General features: G+C 35.3%; 1 protein-coding gene and 1 pseudogene across 1 annotated transcript in view; both read left to right on the forward strand.

Annotated features, from left to right (window-relative positions):
- GPC5 (glypican 5) overlaps nucleotides 1-22,172 on the forward strand; it is a 693,474-nt gene that overhangs the window by 254,912 nt on the left and 416,390 nt on the right. The window lies entirely within an intron of this gene.
- Nucleotides 2,393-3,229, forward strand: LOC122745860 (annotated as a pseudogene).

The raw sequence follows: 22,172 nt of genomic DNA on the forward strand, positions 1-22,172 counted from the left end.
TTACCACATCCCCCCCAAAAGCTGCTCAGTAGCATGAGCAATCTCAGGGTGGGCCAAGTGTGGTCCCTCCCAAATGATTCAGCTAAAACTTTCAATATTAATCTTTACCACAAATAATTTTTACCACACATTGAAACAAACAAACAAAAAATCATTGGATACAGAGACTTTGTTTGAAAATGTATACTTTTTTTTTTCTAGAGACCCCTTAGTTTTTCTCCATGAAGGAGGGAGTTTATTAAATTTTTTTCTCTGGGATGTTCACTGGTATCTTGCTCACCCAGATTTCAGGTTTTCTTTAGTGTTTAGTTCCTCATGTAGAATTATTCATTATTTGTATATCTTGTTCTTATTTGGTTAATTTTGCTAAAGTCAACTCATCCAGTAGTTCTCATATCCTCATTTTGATCATTTTTTATATTGCAATAAATAATATTTAATTTATTCATATGCCATGTTATTTTCTCTGTATTTCCCAAACTGTTGGGGTACCCACTGAATTCTACTTTTCTACTATCATATTGAATGATGCTTGAATTTTATGGTGTATAGGTGGTCCTGGGTTTCTGTCTGATATGTGCTTCAGAAATATACCCCAGGTTGCAATGGATTGAGAGTCAAAAGGTATAGACTATCTACTCACTTTTCTCACTTAATTCCAAAATAAAATTTATGTGTACAAGAATGCTTATCAATTTTACTAACAGCATGCCAATGTTCCTAACATTGATTTTGATTATATATAGTTTTTTGAATCTTATTTTAACAATTTCAAAAGAGAAGAGAGAGAGAGAGAGAGAGAAAGGAAGAGACCATCAGAGATTAAAGTAGGGATTTGGGGGTAACTTGTCGAGCATTGTTCTGGTTAAATGTAACTACTCCTATTGATGAAGACAAGAAGTGTAAATTTAAAGTACTTTTAAAAAAAGCTATTCTTTTATGGTAATAAAAATACCTTAATAAGTAAGGCCTACCAACAACAGGACATCAGAAAAATGATGTTTGGATAGTGGCTTATTTATTACTCCTTCCCCTTCAATTATTACTGGTTTATTTTTCATTTTCTTTTAAATAGTTCTTTACTTTTAAAATGCATTTATTGTTACCTTTTTGTTTTTTGTCTCTTATCTGTGTTCTACAATTCAGCAAAACAACCAACATAAAAATGTGTATGTGAAGTGATCACCTACCTATAAGTCTTCCAACTCCCAAAGAAGTGTGGGTGGGTGCTTCTCATTAATAACTCTTATTTGTTGAACATCTGTTATATATCCTAGAATAAGGAACATATTTTTGAGATACTGGATATAGTTTGGGAAACACAGTTATTTCCCTGCATCCAAGCTATGCTGAAGGTACAAATACTCTGAAAAAAACTGATTTCATCCATTCTTATTCACTCAAGTTACATAGATTGCTTACATACAGTTTTATGAGTTGCCATGCATGACCCAACGATCTCCCTTTTCACCATAAATCAACATATTCCATAGCAATTATCTAGATAGAAGTTTCATGCTGGGCTTTGTTAAAAGCACCAACAAAATTGAAACATGGAAAGAAAATAATCAATAGATTCCTTTTAATTTTTATCTTTTCAAAATTGAAATTTGTGGATCTGTAAGAGGAAAACGAACATTTAGTGCACTGCCTTTTCTGACATCCTGTTTGGGAGACAGTGGCTATTGTTTAGAGTATGATCAGAATTGTAGTGTTTGTTTTTTTTTTTAAAACAATAAGGTCCTGAAAACAACCAGTAAAGGCTATAAAAGGTTAAACAATGTAGTTTTTAAAATATTCAACCTTTCAACTTCATGCTGTTTTACTTATGAAAAGATATTCTAGCAGAGCTGTGTGTTAAGCATTCCCTTTTCCTTTCCAATTCTTAGGAATGACTGCTTTCTGTTTAAATGTTAGAAACACTTCAGAACTTTAACTATAACAACAGTAATTGGTTAATATTTATATAGGCACTTAAGATTTGAAAAGTTATACTATCTAATTTTATGTATGACAACATTGGTGTGGGTACGCTACTGATGCTTAGTGCAATTCCTTTTTTGGCCCAATACTCATTACATGTTAGTCTAACCTCTTGTGAATCCCGCTGAAGATAGAAGCTGGTACTTACATGATACAACCACTTAGCTTGCTGTTTTCATTTGGGAAATACTTTTCAACCTGGTAAGAACTGGAACTTGTACTTCACTAGAATAGCCTTCAAGGGGCCAATGATCAACTCTGCACAAAATAGAAGCACCCTAGGAAAACATTAGTGGAACAACTAATAGGATATAAAGCAGTTATTGAGTCAAGCAAATGGACAAACAATGTCATTTGAAATTGTAGGATTAAAAAATTGTTTTGGGCTTCTACTTCTAATGAACACCAAATGGTGGATGACACCGGTGCTGCTGGAGGCCCTGGGGACCCTGGAATCAGAGGGTGAGGGGGCTTCCATGGTGGCTTCAGCAGTGGGGGCTGAGGCCGGGGGGCCTGAGGAGGAAAGGCCGAGGATAAGGAGTGGGTTCCTGTCACCAAGCTGAGCCATCTAGTCAAGGAAATGAAGATCAAGTTTTTGGAGGAGATCTATCTTTTCTCCTTTCCTATTAAGGAATCTGAGATCATAGATTTCTTCCTGGGGTCCTCACTGAAGGATGAGGTTCCGAAGATCATGCCTGTTCAGAAACAAACTAGAGCTGGACAACGTACCAGGTTCAAGGCTTTTGTGGCCATTGGTGACTACAATGGCCATGTTGGCTTGGGTGTCAAGTGCTCCAAGGAAGTAGCCACAGCTATTCGTGGTGCTATCGTTCTGGCCAAGCTATCCATCATTCCTGTGAGATGTGGCTACTGGGGGAATAAGATTGGCAAGTCTCACACAGTGCCCTGCAAGGTCACTGGACGCTGTGGATCTGTTTTGGTGCACCTGATCCCTGCCCCTCGAGGTACTAGCATTGTCTCAGCTCCTGTGCCTAAGAAGCTCCTTATGGTGGCTGGGATTGATGACTGCTACACTTCTGCAAGGGGCTGTACTGCCACTCTGGGCAACTTTGCTAAAGCTACCTTCAATGCCATCTCCAAAACATACAGCTACCTAACCTCAGACCTGTGGAAGGAGATTGTGTTTACTAAGTCTCCCTATCAGGAATTCACCGACTATCTTGTGAAAACTCACACTCAGGTGTCTGTCCAGATGACCTAGGCAGCTGCTGTGGCAACCACATAAGATGGGTTGTTTTTTTTTTTTTTACAAACACTGAATAAATTGAACTATGCCTGCTTAAAAAATGTTTTGGCATTGTAATATTTTTTCCTTTATTAATCTACAAAGCTATTCAAGCTTACTTAAGGAATTATCTTATTGCCTTGTTGCTACTTCAACTTCCTCTCTGACAAAACACCTTATGTAAGAAGATTATATAAGTTTACATTCTTTTCTAAAACATTAGCAAGCAATTTCCCACTGTGTTTTCTTATATCCTCTGTTCATTGGTAAAATGAAAGATAGCTTTGGAAGAAATAGTGTTTTAAGATTAGTGACATCACAGACATATTCCTATTCCTGAGTGGCTTTTAAGTATTTGGTTTTTTTCCAGTAACATAATTGCTTGCACTTCCAGTAATCCCAGTCATTTAAGAAATAATGGTTTAGTAAAGATCACATAATCGATGTTATGTGTGAGCTTATTCTAAACAACTGGGGAAAATTCTTCACAATCTATTTCTTTGATGTGATTAACAGGGTTAGTACTGTGCTGCACAGGTTTTCCATGGAATGCATGTCTGTAGACTTGACATTTTTAACAGTATAAGTAAATGATGTTCATGTAGCTTTAGCAGTTTCTTCAATCACAGGGGCTAGTTTTTATTAATTTTATTTCAGGTTAGTGTGCTGTGTATTGTATAAGGCATCACTGTTCTCCCATTTCCTTATTACTTTGCTTTCTGACAGTCAGAATGCACTAGATACCATTAAAAAAGTCATATCCTATGTCATGTTAACAAAAAGTGGAAAATACTGTCAACATATACAGCATTTTCCCCTCAGGTTGCTTTGCACTCACACCTGATATATTAAGTCCACAGGAAGTGTGGGAAGCGGGGTTGAATATCTAGGCATCCATGAAAGAAAAAAAAGGGTGTTGGTCCTTAAGTCATTTCCAACTGTAAGGTGTCATCAAACCAGAGTAGCTCTCATGAGCACATGTAGTTAGGACAGTATGAGCTGCTTGAGTTTTCTTTTCTAATCATTGTCATCTGTCTGGAAGCAGCCAAGAGGCTTATTATTCTTCCTTCAATATTTACAATTATATTTTGATGACTTATTTAGCTCCACCCTCAAGGCATGAAATAGCTGGTATATTGCTAATTTCTGGGGGTATCCTCTTTAAAAAACTACTGGGTAGATTTAATGCTGAGCTTTCTTTTGTCTCCTGGAATTTTCTTTCATGTACCATTCTTCCCTAAGTGTTTCTCCAGTTTCCTCCTGCTTCTATGTTATGCTCTGATTTAAGGAGACAACAGGTTTCATGATAGGGTACAAGATTAGACTAACTGACCTTCGGGATTTTTGCTAACTCTAAGATTATAGGATTCCATTACATCAAAAAGGACTGGAGCTTTTAGCTGGAAGGTAATGAGGTATTCCAAAAGGGATCAGTGAACACAGAGAGGTTTCCAGGAATGGGAAGGCGCATGCACAATATCACAGAAGCAGGAGATGAAAACAGGAAAAGCAAGGAAGTCAATTTGGCCAGTATATAGATTATGTGAGGGGAGTAATGTGTAGTAAACCTTGAAAACTAGTCAGGAGCAAGATTGTTTTTGTTTGTGGTTGTCATTTTTCAGTCTTATCTGACTCTCCATGACCCTGTTTGATGTTTTCTTGGCAAAGATATTGGAGTGATTTTCATTTTTCTTCTCTAATTCATTTTATGGATGAGGAAACTGAGGTAAATAGAGTCAAGTGACTTGTCCAGGGTCAGCTAGGTGATGCAGTGGGTATCAGTGCCAGGCACAGTGTCTGTGGCACAGTAGGCGCTTAATAAATGATTGCCCGATTGACATGTAAAGTAAAAAAGTGAAGAACTTCCCTCTCATAGACAGTGATAGAGTTGAATGGACAAATCAGAGAACTAGTCCATCAATACCTATGGTTTTTTTTTTTCTATTTTGTTTTTTGTTTTTTTTGGCAGGGCAATGAGGGTTAAGTAACTTGCCCAGGGTCACACAGCTAGCAAGTATCAAGTGTTTGAGGCTGGATTTGAATTCAGGTCATCCTGAATCTAGGGCCAGTGCTTTATCCATTGTACCACTTAGCTGCCCCTAATACCTATTTTTACTTACAATGAACTTGGTTCCAGAATTAAGCAAAAAGAGAAAAGTAGAGGGGGTAGCTAGGTGGTGCAGTGGATAGAGCACTGGCCCTGGATTCAGGAGGACCTGAGTTCAAATTTGGCCTCAGGCACTTGACACTTACTAGCTGTGTGACCCTGGGCAAGTCACTTAATCCCAATTGCCTCACCAAAACAAAACAAAAACAAAGATAACAGTAGACTAGTGTGTAATTTAAAATTCTAAATGTGGGTTCTAATCTGTTCCCCCAGTTTTGGGGGAAACTGACTAAAAGAGACAGCGCTCTCTGCACAGGCTCTCTTTCCTCCTTCCTGTCTGCTCCCCAAAATGGGAGGTTCTTCAAGCTGGTTGGTTGACTGGGCCAGAAGTTCAAAGTTTTTTTAGATTCTGAGAACCATGCTTTCTTAAGTACTCTCAAGTACCAGACAGATGTGCTTAGAATCTAGCCAATTAGTAATCCAGTCAAATCAGCCAGTAATCCACTCAGGTGGGTTCCTGAGTATCTGCCAAATCTCATCTATCTCATTCCATTATCTTGACACTAGAAATTCCACAGTATTTCTAATGACCTCAAATTTTTTAGTCATACTATATTATTTATTCATGGAATACCATATACACAATAGAATGAAGGTCACCCAAAAGTACATTATTAACATGAGTAGCCTGTAACTTATTAATAAGAAACTGTTTAAGACACTTGACTCTTACTAGCTGTGTGACCCTGGGCAAGTCACTTAACCCTCATTGCCCTACAAAAAAACAAAAACAAAACAAAGGAACTGTTTAGAAAAAAACAAGATGAAAGTTATCATGAAAGAACTGTTTGATGGGAGAACTGGGTGGGTCTATCATGTATCAGTAGTGAAGAACAACTGATATAACCTCCCATACATTCTACTGGTATCCATGCAATATCAAGAGATCTAGAGAAAGTCATCCCACAAATTGGGCAGACACCTGGAAATGGATTTATGGAAGGACATGGAGAAGAGCCACACAGTCTTCAAATTTGAACAGATAGCCCACTTCAATATGATTCCTTAAAAATATTCAAAGATTCTTCAGTATGGAACATTTCCAGGTGATAGGGAGGTCTAAAGTCTGACTGCTCCTTTAGAGGGCTGTAAAATAGTGACAGATAAAGGAGATAGAGATTGAGAAGGTTAATGAAATGGTATGATGGGGGTTAAAAGAGTCAAAAACCTGAATATTGAAATCATCAAGGATGACAACAGAGTTTGGAGTGAAAAATAAATAGAACAATTTGAAGACAGTGGGAAAGTGACCAAGGGTTAGTAGTTGCCACTGACAAGAATTAGAGCAGAATGATATTTGCAGAGTTTAAAGAATGAGGGGTAGGCAAAAGAGGACAGACACAAGGTAGAATGAAGAGAATGAAGTAGTAAGGAAATGAGGTTGTGCTTAGGCAGATGGTAGTTCTAAATGACAGGGACCGTGGGGCAAGGGAGTTTGAGTTTTCTACCTATATGGAAGGAAAAAAGAGAGTTCCTGGTGGGCAGAAGTTTGTGGAATAAATAATTCCCAGTGTTCTAATTAGAATGTTATTGTGATAACGCATTTGTAGATCTTGATTCCCAATAGTTCTAGCAAGAAAAGACCAGTGGTTATTATGAAAGTGGGGCAAGAGCTTGGGTAGCTATTAATTATAAGAGACTGAATAGGTAAATCAATATCAAACCATCCTTTTCCAAGAGGTTTTTTGTTTTGTTTTGTTTTTTTGAGGGGCAATGAGGGTTAAGTGACTTGCCCAGGGTCACACAGCTAGTAAGTATCAAGTGTCTGAGGCTGGATTTGAACTCAGGTCTTCCTGAATCCAGGGAAAGTGCTTTATCCACTGCACCACCTAGCTGACCCCCAAGAGCTATTTTTAAAGGAAACATAGTTATTTTGAACTTTGCATTTTGATTCTGAAAGTATTGTTCATAGTAAAGAGAATTAAAAACACACTATCTAATTTACAAGGTAAAACTTCACATAAAAGAGAAACAATTACTCCTACTTTTAATTTTTATAAGAAGTTTTAAATACTGAAAGACATATGTTTAGAGGGTTGAACTCTAGAAGTTCCCACCTCATATTGCAAGAGCAGCCAGGTCTCATACTGTTCTTCAATAAAAGGTCTATTTTCTTGTTAAAATAACTCATAACTTAGGGAATTATATGAAAGTCTGACCAATGGCTCAGTTATAATTGACTAAAGTCATCTTTTGATATTTTAAATAGTTTTAAAACACAATGAATGGTTATTACTTCTGTTATGTAACACTGTTTTCCGATTAATTTGGCATGGATGTTAAAACAAATTCAGTAGCTGAACATATGGCCCTGAACAGCAATGCTATATGGCTTCGGGATCCCATGTAACAGAACTTTATTGGTCTAGTGTCTTAAAATAATAAGAGTAGCAATAACAGCTAACACATATGAAGCACTTGAAAGAAATAAAGCTCAAAGGTCTTAGGGAAACACGCTATATATTGAGCCTCAGAACCACAGGTATCATAATGATTTTATAATCAACCTAAAGGTTGGAAAGGTTAAATGAATGATTACCATAGTATGTGTCAGAGGTGGGAGTTGAACCTACTCTTCCTGATTTCAAATCAAGCACTCTATCCACTATACCATATTTGCTTATCAGTTTCTTACAATTTGTCAATATCCAGCTTTTGTTATTACAACACCAACAAAATAGAGTGTAATTTTGGGCAGGAGGGCAATAGCAGCTAGGGGCACCAGCAAAAGTTTCATGTAGAAAATAGTGTCTGATGTGAGTTTTAATGGATTCTAAGAGGAAGGAATATGTGTTCCTGGTCTGAGAGAGAGCCTTTGCAAAGGAACAGAGATAGGAAATGGGCTATTCTGTAATGAGTATGAATAAGCCTCATGTGCTTGAGTCCTAAGTAAGGAACAGGGATTCTTATAGTGTTGGGTTTGGAAAGGCTTGAAAGGCAAACAATAATTTATATTTAATTATAAAAACAATAAGGAACCATTGGTGATTATTGATTAGAGGATTGGCATGGTCAGATGTGTTTTAGGAAAATCACAGAAACATTTGAATGAAGTGTAGATTGGAGTGATGAGAGACTTGGTGGGGGGTGCAAGGAGAATATTATTGAAAAAGAGAGAAAGGGACAAATGCAAGAGATGTAGTAGAGGTAGAAAAAAGATTTGGAAAGTGATTTTATTTTATTTTTATTTTTAAAGTAATAAACATTTTTATTTATAGTTTTGAGTTCCAATTTTTATTTCTCCTTCCCTCCCTCCCCTCCCTTTTTCTTTGAGGCAGTTAAGCAATCAGATATGAGTTATAGGGGGTAAATAGTATGGAGGGAAATAAACAATAATAATAACTGTGAATGTGAATGGGATGAACTCTGCCGTAAAACAGAAGTGAATAGCAGAGTGGATTAAAAACCAGGATCCTACAATATGTTGTTTATAAGAAACACATTTGAAGCAGAGAGATACATACAGAGTAAAGGTAAAAGGTTGGAGCAGAATATATTATGCTTCAGCTGAAGTAAAAGAAGCAGGGGTAGCAATCCTTATCTCAGACAAAGCAAAGGCTAAAGTAGATCTAATTAAAAGAGGTAAGGAAGGAAACTACATCTTGCTAAAGAGTATGATAGATAATGAAGTAATATCAATACTAAATATGTATGTGCCAAGTGGTATAGCATCCAAATTCTTAGAGGAGAAGTTAAATGAGTTACAAGAGGAAATAAACAGCAAAACTCTACTAGTGGGAGATCTGAATCTTCCCCTCTCAGAATTAGATAAATCTAGCCACAAAATAAATAAGAAAGAAGTTAAAGAGGTGAATAGAATGTTAGAAAAGTTAGATATGGGGCAGCTAGGTGGCACAGTGGATAGAGCACCAGCCCTGGATTCAGGAGTACCTGAGTTCAAATCCGGCCTCAGACACTTAACACTTACTAGCTGTGTGACCCTGGGCAAGTCATTTAACCCCAATTGCCTCACTAAAGTAAAATTTTAAAAAAAGATATATATTAAAAAAGTTAGATATGATAGATGTTTGGAGAAAATTGAATGGGGATAGAAAGGTATATATCTTTTTCTCAGAGGTACATGGCACATATTCAAAAAACCTCACAGTCAAATGTAGAAAGGCAGAAATAGTAAATGCATCCTTCTCAGATCATGATGCAATAAAAATGACATGTAATAAAGAGCCATGGAAAGGTAGACTGAAAATTAATTGGAAACTAATTTAATCTCATTCTAAAGCATGAGTGGGTCAAACAACAAATCATAGAAACAATAATTTCATCCACAAGAATGACAATAATTATACAATACAAAAATATACAATATAGCAAAACATATGGGATGCAGCCAAAGCAGTGCTTAGGGGAAATTCTGTATCTCTAAATGGTTACATGAATAAAAAATAGAAAGAGATCAATGAATTGGACACACAACTAAAAAAGCTAGAAAAAGAACAAATTAACAATCCCCAATTAAATACCAAATTGAAAATCCTGAAAACCGATGGAAAAATTAATAAAATTGAAAGCAAGAAAACTATAGAATTAATAAATCTAAGAGCTGGTTTTATGAAAAAACCAACAAAATAGATAAACCTTTGGTTAATTTGATAAAAAAAAAAGAAGAAAACCAAATTACCAGTATGAAAAATGAAAGGGGGTGATTTCATCACTAATGAATGAAGTGGAAATTAAAGCAATAATTAGGAATTATTTTGCCCAACTGTATGCCAGTAAATTTGACAATCTAAATGAAATGGATAAATATTTACAAAAATGAAAATTGCCCAGGTTAACTGAAGAGGAAATAAAATCATTAAATAAGCCCATATTAGAAAAAGAAATTGAACAAGTCATTAATGAACTCACTAAGAAAAAATCCCCAGGGTCAGATGGGTTTACAAGTGAATTCTACCAAATATTTAAAGAACAATTAATTTCAATACTATACAAATTATTTGGGAAAATAGGTGAAGAAGGAGTCCTACGAAATTCCTTTTATGACACAAATATGGTGTTGATACCAAAACTAGGCAGAGCCAAAACAGAGAAAGAAAATTATAGACCAATTTCCCTAATGAATATTGATGCAAAAATCTTAAATAAGATATTAGCAAGGAGATTACAGCAAGTGATCACGAGGATAATACACTATGACCAGATGGGATTTATACCAGGAATGCAGGGCTGGTTCAACATTAGGAAAACTATCGACATAATCAACCACATCAATAAGAAAACCAACCAGATATGAGTTATACATGTATGATTATATAAAACATTACCACATTAGTCATTTGTATAAGAAAACGAATAAAATAAAAAATGAAAGAAAGTGAAAAATAGCATGCTTCAGTCTGTGTTCTATCAATATCATTTCTTTTGGAGGTAGATAGTATGTTTCATTAATAGTCCTTTGGGATGGGGGGCAGCTAGGTGGTGCAGTGGATAGAGCACCGGCCCTGGAGTCAGAAGTACCTGAGTTCAAATCCGGCCTCAGACACTTAATACATACTTACTAGTTGTGTGACCCTGGGCAAGTCACTTAACCCCAATTGCCTCACCAAAAAAAAAAATACTCCTATAGTCCTTTGGGATTGTCTTAGATCATTGTATTGTTGAGAAAAGTTGTCATTCACAGTTCTTCATCAAACAATATTGCTGTCACTGTGCACAATGCTTGGTTCTACTCACTTCACTATACAGCATTTCATATAAGTCTTTCCAAGTTTTTATGAAATCATCCTGCTTGTCATTTCTTATAGCACAATAATATTCTATCACCATCATATACCACACCTTGTTTAGCCATTCTCAAATTGATGGGCATTCCTTTGATTTCCAATTCTTAGCCACCACAAAAAGAGCTGCTATAAATATTTTTGTACAAATAGGTCTTTTTCTCTTTGGAGGGATGTCTTTGGAATATAAACCTAGCAGTGGTATTGCTAGATCAAAGGGTAGGCATAGTTCTATAGCCCTTTAGGCATAATTCCAAATTGCTCTCCAGAATTGTTGGATCTTTTCACGCCTCCACCAATAGTGAATTAGCATGCAAGCTTTCCCACAGCCTCTCCAACATCCAATATTTTCTGTTTTTGTTATGGTTGTCACTCTGATAGGTTTGAGGTGATACCTCAGAGTTGTTTTAATTTGCATTTCTGTGATCAATAGTGATCTAGAAAATTTTTTCAAATGATTATAGACAGATTTGATTTCTTTGTCTGAAAACTCCCTGTTCATATTCTTTGATCATTTATCAATGGGGGAATGACTAGTATTTTTTATAAATTTGACTCAGTTCTCTATATAATTGAGACATGAGGACTTTATCAGAGATATTTGTAACAAAATTCTTTCCCAGTTTTCTGCTTCCCTTATAATCTTGGTTACATTAGTTTTGTTTGTGCAAAAACTTTTTAATTTTATATAATCAAAATTATCTATTTTACATTTTGTTTTACTTTCTATACCTTCTTTGGTCCTAAATTCTTCCTCTGCCCATAAATCTGACAGATAAATGATTCTATACTCTCTTAATTTGCTTATGGGATCACCCTTTATGTGATCATGTACCCATTTTGACCTTATTTTAGAATACGGTATGAGATGTTGGTCTGTACCTAGGAACTGCCATAGCATTTTCCAGTTTTCCCAGCAGTTTTGGTGAAATAATGAGTTTTTGTTCCAAAAGTTTGGATCTTTGGGTTTATCATATACTAGATTACTATAGCCATTTACTAAAGTGTAATTTCTACCTATTCTATTCCCCTGATCCACGTCTCTATTTCTTAGCCAGTACAAGATTGTTTTTACAATTATCACTTTCTAATAGAGTTTGAGATATGATACTGCTAGATTTGAAAAGTGATTTTTAAAATGGCATGAGAAAGAAGAATGAGCTGAGGTTGGAAACTTGGGTGATTGGAAGGACCATAGTAATGTTAGCAGAAATAGGCAAATTAGGAGAAGTGATGTATTTGGTGAAGGGTAGAAAGATAATGATTTTTGCTTCAGATATATTGAATTTAAGAATCCTGCAGAGCATAAAGTTTGATGTATCTACTCGGTATATAGTAATACAGGACTAAAACTCTTGAGGGAGACTAGGGAAGGTTATATATATACACATGCACACACATATGTGTGTATATGTGTCTATATATCTCTATTTCTGTGTATATATACCTATATGGAGGTGTATATGACTCCTCTGCAAAGAAATCATAATTAAAACCATGAGGGTTGATGAGGTCATTAAGCAGTTGATCAGTTGCATTTCTACTCGATTCTTCCTTCACAATATCTTTGGAATGTGTCCTCATCTCTTTACTCACAGCTCACCCTCAAACCCTCATTATCTTTCATTTGGACTAATGCAATAGGCTCCCAATTAGTCTCACTCCAGTCTCTCCCCTCCCCAACCCACCCTCTGACACAGCTGCCAGGCATATTCCTAAAGCAAAGTCATGACAGTGGCATTACTATGCTCAAGCAGTTCCTTTATTGCCTTCAGGATAAAATACCAACACCTGTTAGGACTTTAAAGCTCTTCAACAAGCTGATTCCAGACTGCTTTTTCAAGGGTATTATACACTGCTCTCCTTCATGTGCTCCATATTTCAATCAAACTGGCTTAGCTGCTGTCCCAATACCTGGAATAATCTCCCTTCTTCCCATCACCTCTCAGAATGGGGAACTGAGGCCCAATCAAGGCTCCGTTCAAGTGCTACCTCTTATATAAAGTATTTCTGCTTCTCCCTCCCTGCCCCCACTTCCAAGGTATTAGTGCTTTCTCCCTTTATCCCATTTTACTTATTTTCTACAGATTTCATGTTACTTATATGTATACTTGCCCTCCCCCCCCCGCCCCCCACCATTGAAAGTAAACTTGTTTGGGGCATTGATTTTTCATTTTTGTCTCTATATTTCCAGTGTCTAACACAGTAAACAATGGGGCTGTCAGGTTTATTCTCTTGCCTTTAGTTGAAACTCAGTATTGATAATTAAAAAGATGGAATTAGGAATAGAAAACTATATGAAAAGTCTGCTTTCCATTATTCAGGGACTAAGTATCCTGCCAGTATGTTTTCTTTCTTCTTTTCTTCTGTAAAGTGCCTTTTCATCTATAAATTGCCTTTTCCCCCTCCTCATTTTTAGTTATTAACTCCTCCATGAGGGGATAGAGATGGAAAGAAAGCATATGCCCATCAGTAGTTCTGTTGAACAATTTGGGGCAAGGATTTGGATTTTTGTGACTTTTCCTCATCCTCATTTTAAGTACTTATTGAGAATTGAATGTGTCCATGAAGCTAGAAAGAAAAAAAATGCAGTGGCAAAATTATAAAGCAGAAATTTATTATTCTACTTTGAAAAAAGTATTTTGGTTTATTTTTTATATTTTTAATATGTAATTTTTATTTTAAGAGCAATTAGGAAACTTGCTTCCCTTTTTATTATCACATAAGGATGAAAATTTAATTCTTTATATTCTTTTTACATTTAGAATTTTGACTATATAATTTGTATTATTTAATGTATTTATATACATGTTCATATACATGTATGTGTATTTATCACAATTTAAAATGCACTTGAATATAACTAAAATACTATATCCAATAGAAAGAAGTTGTATTTACAAGGTAGATTCATCTTAGATCCCACCCAAAGGAATTTGGTTATTAAAATAGAAGAAGCATCTTGGAATAAATTAAAAAACCTCATTTGTCAGGTGTTTCCATACAAGAGCTATACTAAAATCCAGTGTATTGTTGCATTTTTGGGGAGGATCTTCAGATATTTTAAAAAAAAGAAAAACAAACCTCAAAGTAAAGAAAACAAATGATTTAATTTTTCTTTTTTCTTTCACCTCTTTCTTAGAATAAAACTTTGCAAATTATATTATGACATAGTTTGAAGATTAGGCAACTGTAAAGCTTACTGTTCTGGCAGGAAATCAACCATTAAAACCAAAATATAAGCCCCAGGTTGAGGCAGATTTTGTTTGTAACATGAATTTAGAGCTTATTGCTAATTGACACTTTGGGTAAGTACTGGTATACAATCTTTTATAAGATGTTTTTGCAAATAGAGGTTAACAGGAGTAGAAAATACTAGACCTATACAAAAAATAATTATCCCTTCTGCTTTCATAGAATCTTTTTCTCGAAGAGAACAAAGTACTTTATAAGTATCTATGTGCTTCATCCAGTGGCAAAAAATGTTAATAAAAGTGCTCAATGACCTACTTGGATGATGCTGTATTGAATAGACTAGGGCTTTCCTGTACTTCTCTACTCTTAATTAGACATTACTTAAAAGTCCTTCAGTTTCAATGAAATAGGGAATGTATGAGACCAATTTGGTGACCACATAATGAGAAGGCAGTGGTTTTCCCTATTACTAGTAATTTGAGTAATGGAGTTATTTCCTGTAAGAATATGCTTCTAAGTAGCTAAAGATTGAAAAAACAACTTTTTAGATACATAAATTACATTCATCTTCTCTAGTTACAGGATATTTTGAGTTGATCATCAAATTCTATCAGTTACATATAAATTGTCCATAATAGGCTAAGTTGTCTCAACCAAGTTAACTAAAGGTCATTTAAACATCACATTTCCAGCAATTTACTAAGTTTGGTTGGTCTAATGACTGGTAAATTGATTAATCACTTCTAAGATGAAGGAAGTGACAAAACCAATAATTTTTCAAAGAAAATGATATAAACGAAATGAAAAACTACAAAGGTATGGGGGAAAAAATAAAAGAATTCAGAAATTTAAAATAAGAAGGCAAAAAAAATATATATGTGGGGAGGAAAAGTTATAGTTGATAGTGTGGGAAAAGAACTTGTAGGCACACAATATAATCTTAAAAGATATGAGCATTCTGATTGTAACTTATCCTCTCCTGTCTGTCTGACTGTGGGCCTTCCAGAACTATGAGAGGTATTTCTTCCCTCAAGGCCCAGCTCCTGTATCAGTCACCTTTTTTTCCATGAAGGCTTCTTTCATCTCTCTAGTTAAAAATTACATCTCACATAATATTTTAATTGTACTATTATACCTTGTATAATACTTACATGTGTATACATGTTATATGCCACCAACAGCTTGTTTTCATCATAAGATCTTTGAGGGCAAGACCACATGGTTTTTAATCTGTGTTACTAATCCATAGTATGTACCCTTTTAAAAATATTTTCATTTAAAGTTTTGAGTTAAAAAAAACCCTAAAGTTTTGATTTCAAAATTGTATCACTCCTTTACCTCCCTTGTCCCTGAGGCAGTAAACAATCAGATATAGGTTGTACATGTGTGATTATGTAAAACATTACCATATTAGTCGTTTTGTGTAAGAAAACTAGAATAAAAGAAAAAATAAAAGATAGTGAAAAATAGCATGCTTCAGTCTGTGTTCCATCAATATCAATTCTTTCTTTGGAGGTGGATAGTATGTTTCATCATTAGTCCTTTGGAATTGTCTTGGATCATCAAATTGTTGAGAATAGTTAAGTCATTCACAATTCTTCATCAAACAATATTACTGTCACTATGCACAATGTTTTCTTGGTTCTGTTCACTTCATTATATCAGTCCATATGTGTCTTTCCAAGCCCTGCTGAAAACATCCTGCTTGTCATTTCTCATAGTATAATAATATTCCATCACCATCATATACCACAGCTTGTTCAGCCATTCCCCAATTTATGGGCATTCCTTTGATTTCCAATTTTTTGTCACCACAAAAAAGTGTTGCTAAAAATATTTTTTGTGTAAATAAGTCTTTTTCTCTCCTTTTTGGATGTCTTTGGGATATAAACCTAGCAGTGGTATTGCTGAATCAAAGGGTATGCACAGTTTTATAGCCTTTTGGGCATAGTTCCAAATTATTCTCCAGAATGGCTGAGTAGTTAACAACTCCACCAACAGTGGATTAGCTCCCAGTTACCCCACATTCCCTCTAATATCCAACATTTTCCTTTCTTGTCATATTACCCACTCTGATAGGTGTGAGGTTGGTATCTTAGGATTTTTTAAATTTTCTCTGGTCAATAGAGATTTAGAAAAAATTTAGAAAAATTTTTTATAAGATTATAGTTAGGTTTGATTTCTTTGTCTGAAAACTGCCTGTTTATATTCTTTGACCATTTATCAATTGGGGAATGACTTATATTTTTATAAATTTTATAAATTTTTTATGAATTTGACTCATTTATCTATATGTTTGAGAAATGAGGCTTTTATCAGACACTTGTTACAAAAATTCCCTCCCAGTTTTCTGCTTTCCTTATAATTTTGGTTGCATTTGGCTTTGTGCAAAAGCTTTTAAATTTTATATAATCAAAATTATCTATTTTACATTTTGTAATGCTCCCTCTATTTTCATTGGTGCTAAATTCTTCCCCACTCCAGAAATCTGACAGATAAACTATTCCATGCTTTCTTTATTCACTTATGGTATCACACTTTATGTTTAAATAATGTACCCATTTTGACTTTATTTTAGTAAATAGTGTGAGATGTTGGTCTATACCTACTTTCTGCCATACTGTTTTCCAGTTTTCCCAGCAGTTTTGGTCAAATAATGAATTTTTGTTCCAGAAACTTGGATTTGGGGCTCAACCTATACTAGATTACTATAGCTATTTACTATAGTGTAATTCACACCTAATCTATTCCACTGATCTACCACCATGTTTCTTAGCCAGTACCAGTTTGTTTTGCTAATCACTGTTTTATAATACAGTTTGAAATCTTAGTACAGCCCTAGTACATTTCTTGTGTGTGGTAGAGGTATTTGAAAAAGGTTTAAGTTGAATGGTATGAATGAAACTAAGATCCAAAGCAGTCTAGGTTGATTCCCATGGGTCTGGACTTCATCAAGATTGGACATAATTTCAGAGGTTCTCTAGCCCAAGCCATGCATAACATCTTTTATAATTGGTTATTATTATTGTGTGTGTGTGTGTGTCTATGTTGGTTTAATGGTATCAGAAGCCTATGAGGCCTTACTTGGTTTCATGTCAGTCAGTTTATTATGTCCTATTATTCATCTTACTTGGCTTACACACTTATCAAAGCTTGAACCTTCTAGTCTATTGGTCTAAAACATAAGTTGAACGCTTATTTTAAGTTGATAGTACTCATCAATTTGCATTGTTATTTAATTTTTGTTTTCTCTATTAAAACACTTCTTTACATAATTACACATTAATCTTATTGAAAGGTTGCATGAATTACCTTGGAGTAGCTGATATCCTTACCTCAATGGAGTCAACTGGTATCATAGATTTAGAAATGGAAGGAAAAAAGAAAATCATCTAGTCTGTTCTCTTTCCCACCCCTTTCATTTTATAAATAAATAAACCTGAGTCCTAGAAAGATTTCTGCCCAAGGTGTACATAAGTAGTTTAAAGTAGCAGAGTCAGGAATCTAACTGAAGTCAGGGTTTTCTGACTTGTAATTGAATGCTCTTCTACTGTTGACCTTTCCTTACCAAACATTTCATTTCACTAGTGAACACATTGAGGATTCAAAAAAGATTAAGTAATTTATCTCTGGTCATACAAGGCCCGGTACTTATCTTTCTTTGTACAACCCTGAATTTGTTATTTTGAAATCTGTTTAGCTAACTGCTGGATCTTTGTCCTATCCAAATAGCTTCCTCATTTCTACCTAGTTTGTCCTTTTAGTTTTGACTTCTTCCCTCCTCTCTTGACTTTTTCTCATTACCCTTTTTGCTTGCATTTTGCTCTTACTCTTGCTCTCTGTGCTGTTTCCTATTTTTGTTATGTCTCTTTCTCCTGTTAAGTCCAATGAACAGAGAGGCAGTGTAGTATAGTGCCTAGAATAAGGAATGGACTTTGAGTCAGAAAGACTTAATTTCGAATCCCTTATCAATCACCAGCTGTGTGACCCTGGTCAAATTACTTAACTGCTCTGAGCTATGGTTCCCTTTCTATAAAATGGGGAAGATCAAATTTTTCTCACAAGGATTTTGTAAAGATTAAGTGAGATAATTTATGTAAAGTTCTTTGCAAACGTTAAAGCACTATAAAAATATGACCTTTTATTATTATTGTTGTTGTATAAATTCCTGTTCATTACAAGTTTCAGTTCTCTTCTATTTTGAAAAGGTATCAAAGTTCAACTCTTTAGGGTTACATGGGGTAGCCATATTCTAATTGGGCCTAAATTAACAAAATTCCCGATTGAAATATATGTTTCATGCAAGCCCATTTTTATAATTTTATACTCTTAAAATCATAGGATAATGGATAATATCCTCTAGTAAGTTAAGCCTATCTACATTTCAGAAGACTTTCTCTTCATTATAACCTTGGGATCCAAAACATAATAAATTTAATTCCTGATTATTGAACTATGAAACCTTAAAACTTAAACTTAAGTTTAAACTTAAAGTTAAAACTAAAAACTCAAACTATGAAAAAAAATTGCTCCACAAATAATTCTCCCAGAATTTTTGTTTGCAGTTCATAGATTTCTTAATTTCCTGGGTTATGGTAGACACTACATCATCCTTCATTCCCAGCACTTCTTTCAAATGGAAAATTTTAACAGGATTGTTTTTAACAATAGTGAGGGGTGGGAAAAGAAGAGAGGAGAGAGAGGAGAAAAAGGAGGGAGGGAAAGAGAGAGAGAGAGAAAGAGAGAGAGAGAGAGAGAGAGAGAGAGAGAGAGAGAGAGAGAGAGAGAGAGAGAGAGAGGAGAAAGTATATATATATATATATAGAGAGAGAGAGATCTATATATCTATAGATATATAGATATATAGACATATCTCATATAGTATGTGGCAAAACATTTTTCAAAAGCAAAGCAAATATCTCAACCTCACAACAACCCTGGAAAGTAAGTGCTATTATTGCCTCCATTTTTATAGCTGAGAAAACTGAGGCAAATAGAAGGTAAATGACTTGCCCAGGGTCACACAACTAGTATCTGAAGCTGTATTTGATCTCAGAGACTCAGAGGGATTGAGTAACTTGGCCAGGGTCACTTAGCTAATTAAAGACCAGAGCTAATGGGAAGCAGTGAGTTACCAGATGCTGGATGTGTGTAATAGGAGATTAGATGACCACTTGGTAAGACTCTATCCAATTCAACAAGCATTTATTAAGCACTTACTATGGAATAGGCATTATGCTAGGTTTTGGAGATGGAAAGACAGAAATGAAAGGATTCCTGCCCTTGGAAGTTTGCTTCTTTCTGGTATCTTTTAAGTAAATAATGAGGAGATATAAAGTACTTTCGAGATAGAACACCATTAACTCAAGGGATCAGGAAAAGCCTCAGTAGAAGGTGGGTGTGATTTAAAAGAAGCTAGGAATTCTGTGTATGAGGTGAGTTTCTGTGTGTGTGTGTGTGTGTGTGTGTGTGTGTGTGTGTGTGTGTGTGTGTGTGTGTGTGTTGTAAATAGGGGACACCAAGTTATACAATGGCATTGAAGTCAGAGATGAATTTCCTGCAGGGGAAAGAAGTCACCTGAAGCAGGCTGGTTTGACTAGAATGGAAGGTCTACTAAAGGGAATAATAGGAAATATGTTTGGAAAGGTAGGTAGAAGTGGGATTTTGCAAGGCTTTAATGCCAGGCTGTAATTATGAGGCAGCCTGTTGAACAGGAGATTCATACTTAAAGCTAGGAGTTGAATTAGAGGCACTCTGAGATTCCTTCCAACTCTGAGATTGAATGATTCTATAAATAAAAAACAAGGTAAAATTATATCTGTTTAGTTATTTTAAAATATTTTGTGGATATGTTTTGCTTTTATGTTGCCTAGATTCCCCACTGTATCCCTTCCTCTATCATCTCCCACAGAGACATTGCTTGTAGCAGAATTTTCAAAACAACAAAATGAGGAAAGAAAAAAAAATTGAAAAAGTAATCAATGCATCCCCAAAATGTGGGATTATAAACATATTCCACCCTCCTGGACCCCAGCCTCTACAAAAGATAGTAGTGTGTTCTCATCTCTTCTTTGGGTCTAGATTGTTCTTCATAATTTCACAAGCAACATTTCTTATTGTTCTGTAGTAAATCAGTCAGTAAACATTAATTAAGGGTTTATGATGTGCCAAGCACTGTGATAAGCACAAAGAAAGGCAAAAAAACCAAACAAACAAACCATAGTGAAGCTTTGAGTTAAGCCAGTGGATCCCTTCTCAGAATGGTTTTTATGTAAAGATGTGCTAAATTTCAATTAGGGGTTAGTGAAAATAAAGATAGGCATTTTTCCAAAACAAGTTAATGGACTCTATGAAATCTATCCACAGATCCCTTGAGAGTCCATGATTCCTGGTCAACAAGTATTTATTAGACTTTTACTGTTTGCTAGGTACTGTGCTCAGCATTGCAAATAAAAAGAAAGGTAAAAACATGCTCTCTGTTCTCAAAGATTTCACGTTCCAATGGAGCAGATGATATGTCAACAACTTCGTGCAGAGTAGATGTAAGCAGTGTAAATGGGAGATGATCTCAGAGGGAAGGCACTGGTAGTGGGGGGTGGGGGAATGCAGAGAATTATGTCCCAAAGGTGACAGCAGAATTGTCTGTATGTTTGTTCTGTCTGTTTTTGAAGTAAATCTCCTTTTAAAAAACTGATTGATATTTAAGCATCTCCAGCCACTGGCAATAAAGAAGAGACATCCTCTAAACCTTTTAGGGAACCTGAAAATCCTGAGGGGGAGATGTAGTAGTAGATCCAGCCCCTAGAGAGTGGAGTCAGAAAATATTAGTTACACATACAATTGTACATACTAGGTACTTATAATTCTCTTTATTTCTTATAGTTTGTTATTTGTACATTGAAAGAATTAGAAGAGAATGTAGAGGGCTATAACTGGAATTTGGTATTTATTATTTGTATAAGTTCCTAATAAGTTTATATAAAACCTTTATTACAGTTTGGTTGTGATTTTGCCATATTGATTAAAAAATGATCACCCTCTTCTTTATCAGCTCCACTAAAGGATTATTAAATTTATCTGTCTTTCCAAAGAACCAGTGTTTAGCTTTATTTATAAGTTCCATAATGTTTTTGTTCTTATTCTTTCTACTCCTTAGATTTCTTCCCATTCCTAAATTTAATGATTCTATGAAAAAAGAAGGTAAAATGGTTTGTGCTTAGTTATTATTTTAAGTAAGCAATGAGTTTCTTTAACTGTCTTTCCTCATTTTGTTTAATTTATTCTATATCTTCACATTTGTGCTTTTTGTTTAAGCTCCCTGCCCTATGAATTCTTCCCCCATACCTCCTGATCCAAATCCTATCTATGCTTCAAGGCCCAGTTCACTGCCTCCAGGAACATGTCCTGGACTACTCTAGCCCATGACAATCTCTCCCTTTTCTTTTTTTTTTTTTTTGGCAGGGCAATTGGGGTTAAGTGACTTGCCCAGGGTCACACAGCCAGTAAGTGTTCAGTCTGAGGTCGGATTTGAACTCAGGTCCTCCTGACTCCAGGGCCAGTGCTCTATCCACTGAGCCATCTAGCTATCCCCAAATCTGTTTTTTGTTTTGTTTTGTTTTTTGTTTTGTTTTTTTTTTTAGTGAGGCAATTGGGGTTAAGTGACTTGCCCAGGGTCACACAGCTAGTAAGTGTCTGAGGCTGGATTTGAACTCAGGTCCTCCTGACTCCAGGGTCGGTGCTCTATCCACTGCACCACCTAGCTGCCCCCCTTTTCTTACTCATACAGTATTATCATTTGTTGTCTGTATCAATCCTTTTTGGCCTTACATCTCTTTCGTGT

The sequence above is a fragment of the Dromiciops gliroides genome, chromosome 3, assembly GCF_019393635.1.
Source record: "Dromiciops gliroides isolate mDroGli1 chromosome 3, mDroGli1.pri, whole genome shotgun sequence".
Taxonomy (NCBI): Eukaryota; Metazoa; Chordata; class Mammalia; order Microbiotheria; family Microbiotheriidae; genus Dromiciops; species Dromiciops gliroides.